Source organism: Mustelus asterias, chromosome 16 (genome assembly GCF_964213995.1).
Source record: "Mustelus asterias chromosome 16, sMusAst1.hap1.1, whole genome shotgun sequence".
NCBI classification, from domain to species: domain Eukaryota; kingdom Metazoa; phylum Chordata; class Chondrichthyes; order Carcharhiniformes; family Triakidae; genus Mustelus; species Mustelus asterias.
In genome coordinates this window covers 89,843,068-89,862,354 of record NC_135816.1, presented here as the reverse complement: position 1 = coordinate 89,862,354, position 19,287 = coordinate 89,843,068, and the positions used below count along the sequence as shown (strand labels likewise).

Here is a 19,287-nt window from a genome sequence, read left to right as displayed (position 1 = left end):
AGGACCCTGGGTGGTCAGGGACATGGCTGGTTAGTGTCCATCTCAGTGCCAACCTGGCAAACCAGTAGTCCCAAGTTGGCGCACCATGTGCCAGGGCAGTGCCAAGGGGGTGGGACAGAAAAGTGGGGGGAAATGGAGTAGGGAAATGAATTGGGGAATCAGCCAGTGTTCAGTTCGAGAAATTATTTTGATTTGTTTCCTGCTCTCCACAAATTTAGTGACAAGAAGGGAAGCATGTTTTGGCTGTCCCAATGTGTGCAAAAGTACCTCAAAGCTGCTATTTGTCAGGACTGATCTGTTTATTTTTTTGGCTGAAGCTGTTTTGACAAATTGTGCCTTAGATGTTGAAAATATGTAGCACCGCATTGTACACAACATTTAGATTAGTTTAAATGCACTCCGAAAAGACTCTCAGAAACAAACGTTTCATCTTCCAAAGGGAAAACAAGGAGTCAGTTTTAAAAGTCATCTCATACTGGGAACTACCGACGCATATGTAAAATAGAGACCTTGCTAATTGGATATTCAGTATTCTCCATACAGCGCCCGGCATGAACTGGGAGTACAATATATTGCAGATCCAGCTATAGTGCCGATCAGTGTCATACGTACCAAAGTTTCATGCCCTCATCCCAATGAAGAATGCATATCATTGTCAGGAAATATATATTATTACTGGTGATCACAGTAAATGGCACTATTATTTCCACTGAATTTGAAGAACCGCAATCAAATCAAAGCATTTTTGCCAATCCTTGCTTTACAAATGGCTCATTTGGCTATCTTTTAGAATGCCAATTGCAGCTGTCAAATGGTATTGCACTAAACTGCGAGTATAAAAGGATTAACCTGAATATAAAACAGATTTAATAATTTGTTCCATTGGCATGTAACCTTAAAAACCACAACATCTGATATATGCCAAATCTTGGCACAGGGGCAAGTGGTGGTGGCAGCATAGTTGTTAGCACTGCTGTCTCAGCGCCAGGGACCTGGGATTGATTCCGGCTTGGGTCGCTGTCTATGGAGATTCTACATGGGTTTCCTCCGGGGATTCCGGTTTCCTCCCACTGTTCTAAAGACGTACTGGTTAGATGCATTGGCCATGCTAAATTCTCCCTCAGTGTACCCAAACAGGTGTCAGATGGGATTTTCAGTTACTTCATTGCAGTGTGAATGTAAACCTACTTGTGACAGTGATAAATAAACTTAAAACTTTTATCTTACAACATAGGTCATTCAGGCCCCCTGCCTCTTTGAAAGAACTAACCAATTAGCCACAGTCTCTGTGCTTTTCCCCTAAACTTGCAAATATTTCAGGAAGCATATTTTTGTGCGCTGATTCTCGAGAGAACGAGAATACAAGAGCAGGGATGTACTTCTGATGCTCTGGTCAGACCCCATTTGCAGTATTGTGAGCAGTTTTAGGCCCCCGATTTAAAGAAGGATGTGCTGGCCTTGGAAAGAGTCCAGAGGAGGTTCACAAGAAATTAAGAGCTTGTCGTATGAGGAACGGTTGAGGACTTTGGGTCTGTACTCAAAGAACAAAGAAAACTACAGCACAGGAACAGGCCCTTTGGCCTTCCAAGCCTGCACCGACCATGCTGCCCGACTTAACTAAAACTCCCTATCCTTCCGGGGATCATATTCCTCTATTCCAATCCTATTCATGTATTGTCAAGACGCTCCTTGAAACTCACTACCATTTCCGATTCCACTACCTTCTCCCGGCAGCGGGTTCCAGGCACCCACCACCCTCTGTGTAAAAATTCTGCTTCGTACATCTCCTTTAAACCTTGCCCCTCGCACCTGAAACCTTGTCCCCTAGTAATTGACTCTTCCACCCTGGGGAAAAGCTTCTGACCATCCACTCTGACCATGCCCCTCATAATCTTGTAGAATTCAATCAGGTCGCCCCTCAACCTCCATCGTTGCAGTGAGAACAAACCAAGTTTCTCCAACCTCTCCTCATAGCTAATGTCCGCCATGCTAGGCAACATCTTGTTAAATCTTCTGTACCCTCTCCAAAGTCTCCACATCCTTCTGGTAGAGTGGCGACCAGAATTGAACACTATATATGAAGTGCGGCATAACTAAGGTTCTATAAAGCTGCAACATGACTTGCCAATTTTTAAACTCAATGTCCCGACCGAAGAAGGCAAGCATGCCAATATGCCTTCCTTCTCCACCTGCATTGTGACTTTCAGTGACCTGTGTACCTGTACACCCAGATCCCTTTGCCTATCAATACTCCGAAGGGTTCTGCCATTCACCGTATATTTCCTATCTGTATTAGACCTTCCAAAATGCATTACCTCACATTTGTCCGGATTAAACTCCATCTGCCATCTCTCCGCCCAAGCCTCTAACCAATCTATATCCTGCTGTTTCCTCTGATGGTCCTCATCACTATCCGCAAGACCATCAACCTTTGTGTCGTCCACAAACTTACTAATCAAACCAGTTACATTTTCCTCCAAATCATTTAAATATATTACAAACAGGAAAGGTCCCAATACTGATCCCTGAGGAATGCCACTTGTCACAGCCCTCCATTCAGAAATGCACCCTTCCACTGCTACCCTCTGTCTTTTTTGACCGAGCCAGTTTTGTATCCACCTTGCCTGCTCACCTCTGATCCCATGCGACTTCACCTTCTGCACCAGTCTGCCATTAGGGACATTGTCAAAGGCCTGACTGAAGTCCACGTAGACAACATCCACTGCCCAACCCTCAATCACCTTCGTTACTTCCTTGAAAAACTCGATCAAGTTTGTGAGACACGACCTCCCCTTCACAAAACCATGTTGCCTTTCACTAATACGTCCACTTATTTCCAAGTGGGAATAAATCCTGTTTCGAAGAATCCTCTCCAATAATTTCCCTAAAACTGATGTAAGGCCTGTAATTAATTACCTGGATTATTCTTGCTACCCTTCTTAAACAAAGGACCAATATTGGCTATTCTCCAATCCTCTGGGACCTCCCCTGTAGCCAGCGAGAATACAAAGATTTCTCTCTCAATGCCCCAGCAACTTCCTCCTTTACTTCTCTTCAGCATTCTAGGGTATATCCCATCAGTCCCTGGGGACCTTAATGTTTCTCAAGAACCCCAATACCTCCTTTTTGATCTCAGCATGACTCAAACTATCTACACACCCTTCCACAGACTCCTCATCCACCAAGTCCCTCTCTTTGGTGAAAACTGATGCAAAGTACTTACTTAATACCTCGCCCATTTCCTCTGGCTCCACGCATAGATTCCCTGCCTTGTCCTCGAGTGTGCCAACCCTCTCCCTGGCTACCCTCATACTCTTTATGTATGTATAAAAAGCCTTGGGATTTTCCTTAATCCTGCTGGCCAATGCTCTTTTGTGACCCCTTTTAGCCCTCCTTACTCCTTGCTTACGTTTCTTTCTACTTTCCTTGTATTTCACACTTGCTTTGTATGCCCCCAGCCTCCTAACTTTGACAAATGCTTCCTTTTTCTCTTTGACTAGGCTGACAATCTCTCTCGTTATCCAGTTTCCAAAACTCACTATACTTATCCTTCATCTTTACAGGAATGTGCCGGTCCTGAATCCCTATCAACTTACACGTGAAAGCCAGATGTTGATTTGCCCTCAAATATATGCCCCCAATCTACATTCTTCAGTTCCTGCCTAATATTGTTGTAATTAGCTTTCCCCTAATTCAGCACCATAACTTGAGGACTACACTTATCTTTATCCATCAGTACCTTAAAGCTTACTGAATTGTGGTCACTGTTGCCGAACTGCTCCCCTACTGAAACATCAGCCACCTGGCCAGGCTCATTCCCCAATACCAGGTCCAGTATAGCCCCTTCCCTAGTTGGACTATCTACATACTGTTTCAAGACGCCCTCCTGGATGCTCCTTACAAATTTTGCCCCATCCATGCCCCGAGCACTAAGTGAGCCCCAGTCAATATAGGGGAATTTAAAATCTCCAACCATAACAAACCCTGTTACTTTTACACCTTGCCAAAATCTGTTCCTCTATCGCCCGCTGGCAGTTGGGTGGTCGATAGTAAACGCCCAACATTGTGACTACACCCTTGCTATTCCTGAGCTCTATCCATATTGCCTCGCCGTATGAGCCCTCAGACGTGTCCTCCCACAGTACAGCTGTGATATTCTCCTTAACCAGTAGCGCAACTCCCCCACCCCTTTTACATACCCCTCTATCCTGCTGGAAACAACTGTATCCTGGAATGTTAAGCTGCCAATCCTGTCCTTCCCTTAATCAAGTCTCTGTAATGGCAACAACATCACAGTTCCTAGTACTAATCCAAGATCTAAGTTCATCTGCCTGACCTGTTACACTTCTTGCATTGAAACAAATGCACTGCAGTCCACCAGACCCTTTTGATTTGCAACCTCACCCTGCCTGCTTGGAGTCTTACTGGCCCTACTCTCTGGTCCTCTTCAGCTAATTCACCTTTGCTTTGGTTCCCACCCCTCTGCCAAACTAGTTTAAGTCCTCCCATGTGACACCAGCAAACCTCCCGGCCAGAATATTTATCGATGGGCCGAGTGGCCTAATTCTGCTCCTACGTCTTATGGTCAATGAAGTGTCTGTCACTTTCTTCCTCTCTAGCTTCTGTTTTCCATTATCACTCCCCCCACCGTCTGTCCCTTTCTAGAGGTGATGTGGAGATGCCGGCGTTGGACTGGGGTAAACACAGTAAGAAGTTTAACAACACCAGGTTAAAGTCCAACAGGTTTATTTGGTAGCAAAAGCCACACAAGCTTTCGGAGCTCTAAGCCCCAAGGGGCTTAGAGCTCCGAAAGCTTGTGTGGCTTTTGCTACCAAATAAACCTGTTGGACTTTAACCTGGTGTTGTTAAACTTCTTACCTTTCTAGAGGGGCAGATTCCCCATTTACTTCTGCTTTTAAAGTACGGTGACAAATTAACAGTGTATTTTATACTCGTTGGGAGTTAGAAGGATGAGGGTAGATCTTATTGAAACTTATAGGATACTGTGAGGCCTGGATAGAGTGGAAATGGAGAGGATGTTTCCGCTAGTAGGAAAAACTAGAACCAGAGGGCACAACCTCAGGCTGAAGGGACGATCCTTGAAAATAGAGATGAGGAATTTCTTCAGCAAGAAAATGTGAACTCTTTGCCGCAGAAGCTGTGGAGGCCAGGTCATGGAGTGTCTTTAAGACAGCGACAGATAGGATCTTTATTAATAAGCGGACCAGGGGTTATGGGGAAAAGGCAGGAGAATGGGGATGAGAAAAATATCAGCCATGATTGAATGGCAGAGCTGACTCGATGGGCCGAGTGGCCTAATTATGCACCTATGTCTTATGGACAATGAAGCATCTGTGTCTCTCACTTTCAACCTCTCTAACTTCTGTTTTTCATTATCTCTCTCTCTCCCCCCACCGTCTGTCCCTTTCTGGAGAGACAGATTCCCTATTTGCTTCTGCTTTTAAAGTATGGTGACAAATTTACAGCGTGTTTTATGACAGTTTAAGTGGCAGAAGATGGGTGAAAGGTTGTATCCAATCACCCTCTTGCTACTTCCAATTCTGTGTCCACATTGTGAGCTTTGGAAGGAATTGGCTCTTTGACTGGGGACTGTTCTTGACAGCAAGTGCATGTGTCAAGCCTGTGAGTGTTCTCTGCTTTAAGATATTAATACTGCAGTAATGCTCATGTCTCTGGTATTCTGATCAATGAAGGCAAAACAGGTAATATTACTGAAACAGTATGATCAGAAAATATAATCATGGTTATCTGTGGAAGCCTGTTGCGTGCAATTTGCCTGCTACATAACAAGGGTGATAATGTGTTAAATATAACTTATGAATCATTAAGCTACAGTTGGACTGTGGTATAAATCTGTGGGTGAAAGCAGACACACAATTTCAGTTTTGCTCAAGTCTCTGGGGATATGCATCAGCGGGCTCAGGAGGTTGTTTTGGTGTAGTCCTTTTGTTATATCCCGACTGTTACCAGCTGTTCAAATTTTACAAACTCAGCATCACAAAAGATTGCGCCGATAAATTGATTTAATTTCATAGCAAACTCCAGAAAATATCAGTGAGACTGCAGCAAAGGCTCCATCAACTGGGACCTGTTCTTGTCAGTCACTTGTGTACAGTCTGTGTGTTGTCAGGCTAGAGGTGTTCATGTTGCAGTGATGCACATCACTCTGATATTCTGATGAATGAATATCCCTCAGATAATATTACTGAAAAGATTTCACTTGAATATCTTCCCATGGCTGTTTGCACAAACCGATTATGTGCATTTTCCCTGCTGTGGTTGCTACATAATAATGGCAGGTTTGGTTAGGTGTGTGATGGGACAATGTGGGTTTGGGTATGTGGGGGGTTTACAGGGGTTCTGTTCAACTCAGGCTATACTCATCTCCCTCTCGCAATACTGCAGTAAATGTTTCTCTCTGATCTCCTGGGCAATGTATACATTCGAGGCAACATCACAATATCAATTTAAGTTGAAATCCTATATTAATAGCTAGTGGCGAATTATATTGACTGACAATACGTTTATTTCCCATGAAATAATTTGGTTTTCATCATGGGAATTATGAGAAGGAAGAACATTATAAGGGGCATTACATAACGGGATGGGCAGAAGTGAAGGTGAATGCTAGCCCCACAAAATACCAGTCCGCCACTGACAGCCTCCCTTACAGCAAGATTTGTGTATGGTTGCACATTGTATCAGGATTCTGCCAAGTGTGTATGGGGTTTCACACTACATGAGGCTTGACCAGGACTGCAGAGTGATAGCTACTATCTACTGAATTCAGTGAAATAATGCAACATTCCAAATGACAGAAGCCACATGGATTGTATCTTGAATCTATGGCGAATATTTGAGGATTAATGAAAGCACTAGCATTGTTTGGAGTTAAGAGCCTTTGAGTTTCACATTCCCAGTCTCTAAATGGTAACATTTAAACCTGATTCGCACAAGTGAAATCAGCAGTTTGAAATCTCAATTTCATACCTTACCTTTCAGATGACTGGGCAATTCGGATAAACTTTGTGTGATGTTCACATGATCAAATGGATCAAAACCTGTTTAAAATCATATAGATTTTGCATTGTTATAATAAAATCTGCAGAGTTTGAATCTGAAATTGTATTCACCGTGAGATTTTATCGTACCAAGTTCCTGAATTTCCTTCAGTATTTCATCCAACTTTAGGACCCCATGGCGCATTTTCACAAAGGACTCCCACATCACCCTTCGAGCCCCAGGTCCTTTCTCCATCACCAGATTTAGGAGAAGTTTGGAACCATCCAACTGGGTTCCCTTCTCTGTGAGCTCAGTGACTTCCTGTAAAGAATAATAATGAGTACGTTGAGGAGTGGAGTGAACAATAAACACGGAGAATGAGATGCAAAGGATCTGCTCAGTGAGGCGATTTCCCAGTTGTTTTGACCTCTGAATACAATTATTGGGTTGAGTGCTATCCATTCTTCATTATCATTGAATATTCTGTAAAAATCTTGATTCTGTCTTTTACAGTAAATTAATGTAAATTAATTCAATTTGAAATTAGAATATAGTTGCCAAAATGTGAGGAATCACAGATAATCTTGAGGTCATATAAATGTAATTAGTTCTCTCTGTCCTTCAGTGTTCAACTTGATTCAGATTACTGACTGTCAATATGATGCACTTGTTTCACTCACTTATTTCCTGGTGTCACACTTTGTGATTTACTCAGAGATAAAACAGAAACAAATCAGAACTGAGGTGGCACTAAAGGGACCTTTGTGATGTGTGCAAAGCAAAAAGAAAATTCTCTGAGAAATTACCATTGACTGAGCAAAACAAACATTATTCACTTCTTGATCAGAAGAATCAAACAAACAGAGTCAGAATTCAATCATATTTTCAATTGTCATTTGAAAGATCTGATACCATTATTTTGCAAATCTACAGCCAGTGTGAAATCTCAGTAACCATGTTAAGCATTTGAACTCATGTCGTCAATATTTCCATCATGAGCTTACGTTCACACAGAATTTATACTGTGAAAAAAATGTCCGACAGCATTTCACAGATTGGAATCAGATGATGAACCCAAGCAGAATATATTAGCAGACATTAGCAAATCAGAAATTATAGCTGAGTGGATAATAAGACAACTAAACACTCGGTCATGAGTGATGGTGTGAAGAAGATAGTGTAGAAGAAATGATAATCAAGAGTAACAGTAATTTTCAGTGGCATAAGGAGGTTTAGAGCGGGAGGAAGTTAGAGAAAGAAAGGGTCAAGTCCATGAATATTTAAATGGAAGGATGGAAATTTTAATCAGGTTACTGTAAAAGATCAGGAGTCACTATCCCTGAATGAAATGTAATACCTGAACAGGACCAGAGGAATGTCGGGGGCCAAAAAAGAAAAGTTCTGGCCTTCCTCAACCTTGGCAAAGATGGACGTCTGGCCAGTAGATCAATGAAATAGTCGAGTCTTGAGCTAGAGATATATATGACTGTTCACCATGAGGTGGATACAGATACAGAAATGGAGATGGAAACTGTGTGGTCAACTGAAGCATGGTAGGACGCTAGAAAATACAGAGGACTAAAGGAACCTTGAGGCGCATGTTCATAGGTCCCAGAAGGCGACAGAGCAGGTAGATCAGGTGATTAAAATACATATGGGATACTTGCCTCTATTAGTCAAGGCACAGAATGTAAGAGCATGAAGGTTATGATGGAGCTATATAAAACACTCATTAGGCCACAGCTAGAGTACTGTGTGCAATTCTGGTCACTATACTGTAGGAAGGATGCGATTGAACTAGAAAGGGTGCAGAGGAGATTCACCAGGGTATTGCTAATGCTGCACACTTCAGCTATAAAGAGAGGCTGGCGAAGTGAGGGAAGTTCTCCATACAGCAGAGAAGGCGGAGGGGCGGATGGGAGGGGGGACCTGACAGAGGTGTACAAAATTATCAAGGACATAAATAAGATAGATAGGAACAAAAATTTCCTTTTAGTAGAGGGGTCAATAATCAGGGGCCTCAGAATTAAGGTATTGGATATTGACTTAGAGGGAAGTTGAGGAAAAACTTATTCACCCAGAGGGTGGTGGGAACCTGGAGCTCACTGCCCGAGAGGGTGGTGGAGACAGGAAGCCTCAGAACATTTAATAACCATTTGATGAGCACTTGAAATGCCTCAGCATTCTAGGCTATGGACCCAGTTCTGGAAAATGGGGTCAGAATAGAAAGGTGCTCGATGGCTTGCACAAACACGATGGTCAGAAGGGACTCTTTCTATGCTGTAGAACTCTATGGGTAGAATTTTCAGAAAAAAATGGCAGTAATTTCTGGCATGAACATCAGTGTGACTTCCGCAGATACTGGTGGCACAATCCAGAAGGCAATCTCTGGGCACTTTGAAAAAAAAACCCACGTGAAAAATGCTGCACCTGAAGCGCAAAGCATCTGATTTGCCTGCCACGGGGGTCATCTGATCACTTCAGTTAAGGGGGTGCTATATTTAAATGGCTCACTCTCAAGCTAGGAGATTGGCAGCCAGAAAACCAGCTCGCAGATTCTCAGAGGAGACCCTCACTTGACTACTGGATGTGGTGGAAGCGAGGCAGGCAACAATCTATTCCTCGGCTTGGAAGGAAGCCCCTCAGCAGGGTGATGCATCCCACCTGGGAGGCAGTGGTTAGTGCCAGCAGCATGAAAAAGAGGCTTCAATGTCAAAAGAGGATGGATGACCTCCAACAAGCTGCAAGGGTAAGTTCCCTGTCTCTCCTTAGCATTAGACTCTTCTGTCACTCCCAGAATGAAACCTGGAACCCACATTCCGCCACATCGCGGGATCCCAGCATCATCCTCAAACTTTCCAGCAGTCCTCATCAGAACTTTGCTGCCCAAGTGCAGTGCTTACACATGCCAATTGTCATAGACTCTGACCCTCCGTTCCCACTGGAGAAGATAGCCCGTAACAAGCATGCAAGAGAGAAAACCGGTGGTGGTATGCCCGAGTTGAGGATCCTGACACCCTTTGAGGAAAGGGTCATGAAGCTCACAGGGGAGGACCAGGAACAGGCCTCCACCGAGAGTGAGGTTGGCCTGTGATGAAGAATTAAGGAGCTACTGCACCTTTATCCAGATGAGCAGTCTCCAGTGAGTTATTCGTTGCCCAAAACCTTGACCAGGCCATGTACTAAAACCATGTCCCTTGCCTAACAGGAACATGAACTGATGAACTTCAGCCATCAATGAGCAAATGTCCCCATTCCACTCTCATCAGCACCTTGAAGATCTCCAAGGCGGACAGCAAAGATCTGTCACAATTATCACCCACACCATTCATCATCACTGAGGCAATCACCTGGGTTAGTGAATGTAGCAGGCAGTGACCATCTAGTGAGCACCACACTGTTTCCGAAGCATATCAGGTGGAAGCAGGAACATAGAGGAGATCGAGCAGTCAAAGAATTCAACTGTGCCCCAACCAGGTACCGTGCCTCTGGACACATTCGTCTCTCAGCTGCTGGAGATGCAAAAGCAGAGCCAAGAATACCAGGAGGGAGTGCCAGTGACTATCCTGCGACCAGAAGGCCGAATGGAGTCCCAGAGCCTCCAGTCGCAGGGGATGTTGGCGGCATTGCATGGCACCCAGGCCAACATTGCAAGGGTGTCGACAGCACTGGAATGGGACAAGATGTCAGACATGATGGGGAGATGCCGGCGTTGGAATGGGATAAACACAGTAAGAAGTTTAACAACACCAGGTTAAAGTCCAACAGGTTTATTTGGTAGCAAAAGCCATACAAGCTTTCAGAGCTCCAGGCCCCTTCTTCAGGTGAGTGGGAATTCTGTTCACAAACAAGGCATATAAAGACACAAACTCAATTTACATGAATATTGGTTGGAATGCGAATACTTACAACTAATCAAGTCTTTAAGAAACAAAACAAAGTGAGTGGAAAGAGCATCAAGACAGGCTAAAAAGATGTGTATTGTCTCCAGACAAGACAGCCAGTGAAACTCTGCAGGTTCAGGCAACTGTGGGGGTTACAAATAGTGTGACATGAACCCAATATCCCAGTTGAGGCCACCCTCGTGTGTGCGGAACTTGGCTATCAGTTTCTGCTCAGCGACTCTGCGCCGTCGTATGTCGCGAAGGCCGCCTTGGAGAACGCTTACCCGAATATCAGAGGCCGAATGCCCGTGACCGCTGAAGTGCTCCCCAACAGGAAGAGAACAGTCTTGCCTGGTGATTGTCGAGCGGTGTTCATTCATCCGTTGTCGCAGCGTATGCCCGGCCTCAACTGGGATATTGGGTTCATGTCACACTATTTGTAACCCCCACAGTTGCCTGAACCTGCAGAGTTTCACTGGCTGTCTTGTCTGGAGACAATACACATCTTTTTAGCCTGTCTTGATGCTCTCTCCACTCACGTTGTTTTGTTTCTTAAAGACTTGATTAGTTGTAAGTATTCGCATTCCAACCATTATTCATGTAAATTGAGTTTGTGTCTTTATATGCCCTGTTTGTGAACAGAATTCCCACTCACCTGAAGAAGGGGCTTGGAGCTCCGAAAGCTTGTGTGGCTTTTGCTACCAAATAAACTTTTTGGACTTTAACCTGGTGTTGTTAAACTTCTTACAAGATGTCAGAGCCATGACTGGCAAATTCCAAGGCATGGCTCAGTTTCTGCAGACCATGGCTGAGAGCTTTGCGAGCATGGTGCAAGTACAGAGGATCATTGCTGTGAGTGTTGAGACCACATTGCAGACACTGGTGGGCCTCTATGACTGGCAGCGTCAGGGGATGTTTAGGTTCCTCTAGCTGCCCTCCATTCCAGAGAGGAATGCAAGGGCCCATGAGCACCCAGAGGGAGGAAGAAGTGCCACCACCTCTTTTCTCAAATAAGGGGACCAAAACTGTGTATAATATTCCATGTGCGGCCTCACCAATACCTTGCATATTTGTAACAATACTTCCTTACAATTCCTTTAGCTCTATTATCTGCTGTACCAGCATGCTAGTTTTATGTGACTCATGAACAAGGACAGCCAGATCCCTCTGCACCGGAGCACCCTGAAGTCTCTCCCCATTCATAAAATAAGTTGCCTTCCCATTTTTCCTACCAAAATGCATGGCTTCACACTTATCCACATTAAACTCCATTTGCCACACTCTCCTAACCTATCTAGATCCATTTGTAAGATTCTTATTTCCTCATTGCAACTTACCGTCCCACCAATTTTTGTGTCATCTGCAAATATGGCTATAGAGCTTCTAGCCCTGTATCCAAGTCATTAATATAGATTGTAAATAGCTGGGGCCCAAGGACCGAGCCCTGTGGCACCCCACCAGTTACTTCTTGCCATCCAGAAAAAAAACCATTTATCCCGACTCACTGTCTTCTGTCCATCAGCCAGTCCCCCATCCAAGCTAATAAATTACCCCTAACCCCATGTGATCTAACCTTGTGAATGTGTGTGGCACCTTATCAAACGCCTTCCGGAAGTCCAGATATATACATCTACAGGATCCCCGTTATCCACTTTGCTTGTTACATCCTCAAAGAACTCTAGCAAATTAGTCAAACATGATTTGCCTTTTAGAAAACCATGCTGACTCTGACGGAGAGCGTTTTGACTTTCTAAAAGTCCTGATACTGCTTCCTTGATAATTGATTCTAACACTTTCCCAAAAACAGATGTTAAAATAACTAGTCTGTAATTTTGCCTCCCTTCCTTTTTGAATAAGGGCATTATATTAGCATTTTTCCAATCCATTGGAACCTTTCCTATGTCCAGGGAATTTTGGATAATTATAACCAATGTATCCGGTAACACCGCCTCCACTTCCTTTAATACCCTATCACGTAGGCCATCAGGCCTGGGGGACATATCTGCCCTCAATCCCAATAGTTTGCTGTGTACTTTTTCCCTATCGATGTTGATTGTTCTGATTTTACCCTATTACTGCAGACTTGCCTGTTCCTATAGGAATGGTACCAGTGCCCTCCACCATGAAAACTGAAGCAAAGTATTGATTTAACATCTCTGCCATTTCAGTATTCCCCACTATTAACTCTCCGGTTTCACCTTCCAAAGGACCAACATTCACCCTAGCGACTCACTTCCCTTTTATATGCTGATAGAAGCTTTTGCTATCCTTGGTATTTTGTGCTAGTTTGCTTTTATAATTTACCTTAGTTCTTTTTATTACTTTTTTTAGATCCCTTTGTTTATGTTTCAAAGTTCCCCAATCTTCCAGCCTACCACTGGCCTTTGCAATTTGGTATACCTTAGTTTTTCTCTTAATATTGTCCTTGAATAACTTGTTTAGCCCCATGGATGTTTTTTTACGCCCCCCCCCTCCCCCCTCCCTTAGAATCCTTCTTCCTCACTGGGATATAATTTAGTTGTGAGGATTTGAGTATCTCCTTAAACAACTGCCACTGCTCATCCACTGTCCTACCTTTTAACCTTCCTGCCCACTCTTGGGCTAAATGTGTCCTCATGCCTATGTAATTCCCTTTGTTTAATTCCAGAACGCTAGTGTGGGACTCCACTTTCTCACCCCAAACTAAATTTTGAATTCTAGCATACTATGGTCACTACTCCCTCGATCAGTGGTTCCCAAACTTTTTTCACTGGACCGCACTTTCGGAATAAAAATTTGCTCGCGGCACACCAAATTTTTTATTGCTAAGAAATACATTCAAAAACAAAGAAAAACTCCTAGCAGTGCTTGATGATTCATAACATAGAACACAACTACTTTATAATATCATGGGACATCCAGAAAGTATAAAACAATGCTTGTTTAAACCATGTTTAAATGTTTCTTTGATTGTCCTCGAATCTTCCCGCCACACTTGCCATCCTCTCTCGCCTGCACCAGTGTGGCGCGCAACACCCTTTGGGATCCACTGCCCTAGATGATCCCGAACTATGAGGCCAGTTAATACCTCCTCATTACACAATACCAAATCCAGAGTAGCATTCTCCCTGGTTGGTTCCACAACACACTGTTCCAAGAAACAATCTCTAATACACTCAATGAACTCGGCCTCCAGGCTACCCTTGCCAATTTGATTCTTCCAATTTATGTGCAATTTTAAATCATCCATGATTATTGCCTTACCTTTCTTGCAAGCCCCCAGTATTTCCTGGTTTATACTGTGCCCCACTGCAGAACTACTTCTTGGGGACCTATAGATTACTCCGACCAAGTCATGAGAAATGGGAGGGCTTGAAACGTGAAGGAATTTTAGGGGCACAGAGAGAGCACGAGTGAAGTTAGGCATTGTTAGTTGGGGTTTAAAATCAATTGTCACAACAACACAAGTCACCTTATTAAACCTCTTCACAATCTTAAGGCCTCACTCTTTGTCCCTTCTCCCACTGGAAAATGTCTTCATCCCATCTGGACACAGCTTTTCCCACAGGCCCTCAACGTAGGCGAAGGTCCATTCAAATGGAGAGTAACATACATCCTGGAAGGACTCATTAATTAGTGAGCTGATTTTCTCCTCTAGAGCTACAGGTCAAAGGGAGTGGCCCCGAAGCTCACTCGCACACAAGCTGCGGAGTCGTCATGCTGGTAACAAAGACAGGAGTCAGACAAAAGCGGAGATGTGTCAGAGCTTTTCTCAGAGTTCTCATCACCGTTCATGCACAAGAACCATCCAGGCCAGCACCCTGATTAAATGTTTCTGTAGCGGGCCTCCTTCCTTGGTCACGGAGGGGGTAATGAAGGTCTAGGGAGGGATGTCGTAGAGCTGTCAGACAACATGATGTACCAGTGGTTAGCACTGCTGCCTCACAGCACCAGGGGCCCGGGTTCGATCCCCGGCTTGGGTCACTGTCTGTGTGGAGTTTTCACATTCTCCCCACGTCTGCTTGATTTCCTCTGGGTGCTCCAGTTTCTTCCCACAGTCCAAAAACGTGCAGGTTAGGTGGATTGGCATTGCTAAATTGCCCCTTACCATTCGGGGACTTGCTGGGGTAAATGCATGGGGTTGTGAGAACGGAGCCTGAGTGGGATTGTGGTCGGTGCAGACTCAATGGGCCGAATAGCCTCATTCTGCACTGTAGGATTCTAGTGTGTGAACCGGGAAGTGGCGAGTGAAGTCCTAGTTCTCCTGCCCGGGTGAAGCCTGACGTCATTCAGAGTGTGGGAGGAAACCCACGCAGGCACAGGGAGAACGTGCTGACTCCGCACAGTGAGCCAAGCCGGGAATTGAGGATCACTGGAGCTGTGCTAACCACTGTGTCACCGTGTTGCCCTGCCAACTTCATCACTTGACAGCTCTGGTCAATGCTCTCACCACTTCATAGTCACCAGTGGCCTCTGGCCTGGTTGTTCCTTCCCTAAATCTCTACGTCACAAGGGATTCTGAAAGGCTGTTTCAATGGTCGCCTATCCCTCATGTGCAGGATGCCAATGTAAACACTGAAGGTTATTGGATCCTCTATTGCAGACACTGCGTTGAGGCTGTTATGTTCACATATTCTCTCTCGATCCACTGCACCCAACCTTTAATGCTCGATACATGAGTTTTCACCCTTCTCCCTGCCCATGAGACAACAGACATTATTTCTTTATTGGTACCTTTCGGTACTTTATTTCTAATCGAAATAGCCAGTTCAAATTAAATCCATCGTCCCCACGAGGGGCAAACCAGATCCAAACTGACAGGATGAGTTATTGCACCCCCTCCTGGGCTTGCTCTGATGCTTCAACTTAGCCAAAAGATGGCTTTGCAAAATTGCATCAGGCAAAGCCTTGGTTGAACTTCATTGGCTACCCTGATCCTTTACTGTACACTAGCTTAGGCAAACAACGATCACAGGCGTCAGCACACTCCAAGTGCAATGGGCTACCTCATCCACTGCCTGATCATGGTTTCATCACTGCCAGGTAAGTATATTGTTAAGGCTTAACTCATGATGGTCAATTAGTTTGACAAACATGAGTTTCAGGAACGTCAGAGAGCACAATTACTCTCTGAAGCAGAGACAGGAAACACTACAGGCACTATTCATACTCGGGTTTTGTAATCTCAAGATATCATTGCCGTTTTGCCTTTACACTCAAGATTCCTGGGCAGCCATTACATAATTATTGAATGCCTGCCACTTAAGCTGGCCTTCTTCAGTCTCATCACTCCTTTCCCACAACCTCATGAGCCCCTCTCCCCATGCCAATAACAGTTATAAACTGAGCACTCATTCTCACTTCTTTGCCACACAGACAGAAGAATCATTCAGGGCAGTGAAGAGCTTCAAAACAGAAAGCCTTCCTCTAGAATCATTCAGGGCAGTGATGAGCTGTTAAAACACAAAGCCTCGACATTTATTCTTGCTGTGAAGGGTTTTTAAGACAGACAGGCTAAAAGCTTCAGGACAACACACGAACCAAAAACCCCACCCTGGTGAAGGTCCCAATCATCACCTCACTCAGGGACAACCCCTCCCACCTCAACACCCTTGAACCACTCCCCCTCTGGAGCTGACTGGATACTATCCCCTTGTCTAACCTCGTACAAGGCGCAGAGGGTAATCACCTCCTTCCTCCCTCTGAGGCCACGATATCTGCTTTCCATTTATAAAAAGCAGTCACTTATGCCCGGCTGACATCACGTTGGTGGCCGGGAGGAATCAATGAGGTCTGAAAATGTGATTATTATTCGATATTAAAATGCATTCAAATTAGGTTCGCGCTCTTCCTGGGTATGAACCTGATCACATTATCGGGGAGGGCCCAGGAAGATCGCAATCAGAAATCTCGCTGAGGAAAATCCCATTTTATGCCTCTCATGAGATCTTGCAGTCATGACAGGATATGTGCCCATGGATAACAGACTGTAAAAATCACACTCTCTGAATACAAGTGATTTTTATGAGATTATATGGGGTAGAGCGTACAGCTCAAGTTTGCATCATGAAGTTGTTGACAGCCTGTTTCAACCTCCAGCACTGGCTTGGTAGGAAAATTAAACTAAATGGCATGGAGATAGATTCCGGGCTGAGGGTAGGAGATGACGACTTCCATTTTGCCGGTAATTAACTGGAGGCAAATGCAAACTAAACTAACAGAATCCAAAGAATGAGTAGCTAAATAACAAAATAAAAAAGAGGAATGTATAAATATTGACATTTCATCTTAGTCACTCTGTCTAGTCCAAAATGAAGCAGTTTAAACAAAAATCAGAGTCGAGGTGCACAAGATTCTGATACTGCCTTGGGGAGTGATATCCACACCAAGATCACACAACTGTGTACAATCTTTGATCGATATTATTTTGGGCAGTCTGTTATAGAAAAATTAAAGCAGTTAGGAAACTGTTCTGCCAATTCATAGATGTCAATGTGAGTGAATGAGTTGGTATGAATGGGAGATTTGAGAATTTAGGGCTCAGTCCAATAGAGCTGAGAATGTGAATTGGCAATTTAATTGTAGCCTTCAAGGTTTGGCTAGTTTATACAAAATTGCTAACAGTTTATAGCCTCTGGCTAAACAGGGGAAACAAAGTTATGTTTTTATGGATAAAACTGGGTAATTTATTTGGTTATGTACAAGGTTTGTAAATAAATGATTTGCTCACAGTAATCATTGTGCCATAATAGTAAATGGGAGGTTGGGGTGACTCAGAGAGGGGTAAATAACCTCTTGCACAGGACAGATTGTAGAATGACCAATCTCCATTGTTTGTTTTCCCCATTTGCCTCTCACACATTTAGCTCTATATTAAATAATTATGGGATATTACCAGCGACAGGAATCCGCTGCCAAGCTATATTTTATTAATTAAATTCCCAATTAAGGGTTATTTCCTGTCTCACGAGTATTTTACTATCGTTGGATGATGTGACGCCACCATGTGAAGAGACTGCCAGGTAAACCCAAGTTGCTCAGGGATGGTGAATACTTCTTTAAAGCCGCTCCATCGTTCACAGAGGAACCCAGCTATCCCCATTGCCGTAACTCATCAGGTGTCATGCTGTTTGGTTAAGCCACCGGGTAAATTCAATGGGAAAGCCTCCTCTTTGGCTCATGGAGGGATCTGTCTCCCCCACTAACTGTCCCAATGGTGCTGTCTGCCTCAATAAAACCACCTCCGCTCCCCACCACTCACAATCTCTTCTGGAGATTGTCCGACTGACCCTGGCGTCTCCAGACCCCAATTACCTGACTTTAACAGTTCACAGCCATCAATGTGCCCTCAGAATAGAATCCGACAGTGCAGGAGGCCATTCAGTTCATCGAGTCACTGACAGAGCAACTTACACAGGCCCTATCCCTCACCCTATCCCAGTAACCCCACACATTTACCATCCAGCCTCCACATCTTGGGACACAAAAGGACAATTTAGCACGGCAAATCCACCTAACCTGCATATCTTTCGACTGAGAGAAGAAATCGAAGCACCTGGAAGAAACCCAGGCAGATACAGCGAGAACAGGAAAACTCCACAGTCATCCAAGGTGGGAATTGAACCTGGTGTTGAGGCAGCAGTGCTAACCACTGTGACATTGGACTTGCGAGTAGAGGATGCACAGAGTGGCCACTGCTAGCAATGGCACTGCTGAGTTCTGTCCGTCTGGAAAAGCTGTCGCCTTTACAGTAAAAGTGACAATGAGGGCAGCCACATTTTGCAAAATGCATCACCGGGTCTCACTGCCTGCTGACACATGGCACATCCCGCTTCTGTTAACACTGGTGGGATCCACCCATCTCAAAAATGTTTCTATCTATGGCTCCAAAGCTCTGACCACTGAGGGTTTCCTCAGCGAGGATCTGTTGTAGACATACCAATTGCTGTGATTAATCAATGATTCTATTTTCACTGCATCATTCGAATTACAGGATGTTAGAAGGTGAAATTGAGAGACAGAGGTCTTTTTCTCTATTGAGCAATTCCTTTGTTACTATTCCATCAGTCCTGTAAAGGTAGAATAAACTGCATCCGTACTACATTCCTTTCACTTACGTGATACTCTTGTTCACGGAAAAGATCACCGCCTCTTAATATGAGACCGAGTCCCTCCACCCCTTCTTCAATCGCCTGTTGTAGTCTGTCCTGGCAGGATTTAGTCAACTGGAATAACTGATAATCGGTGCAATTTGTCAAGAACGCAGTGATTGCGGAGTTTGGATCTGTGAACACAAATGTGCAGCAAAGACAAAGAATTACGCTTTTTATCCAGAAAGCTGCATTTCCTCATCTCCCAAAAACGGAATCCCTGATGACACATGTTATTAAACATAATCTGA

At 44.2% G+C, this 19,287-nt stretch overlaps 1 pseudogene; it reads right to left on the bottom strand.

The window, feature by feature from the left end:
* LOC144505539 (NACHT, LRR and PYD domains-containing protein 3-like) overlaps positions 1–19,287 on the bottom strand; it is a 36,297-nt pseudogene that overhangs the window by 11,643 nt on the left and 5,367 nt on the right.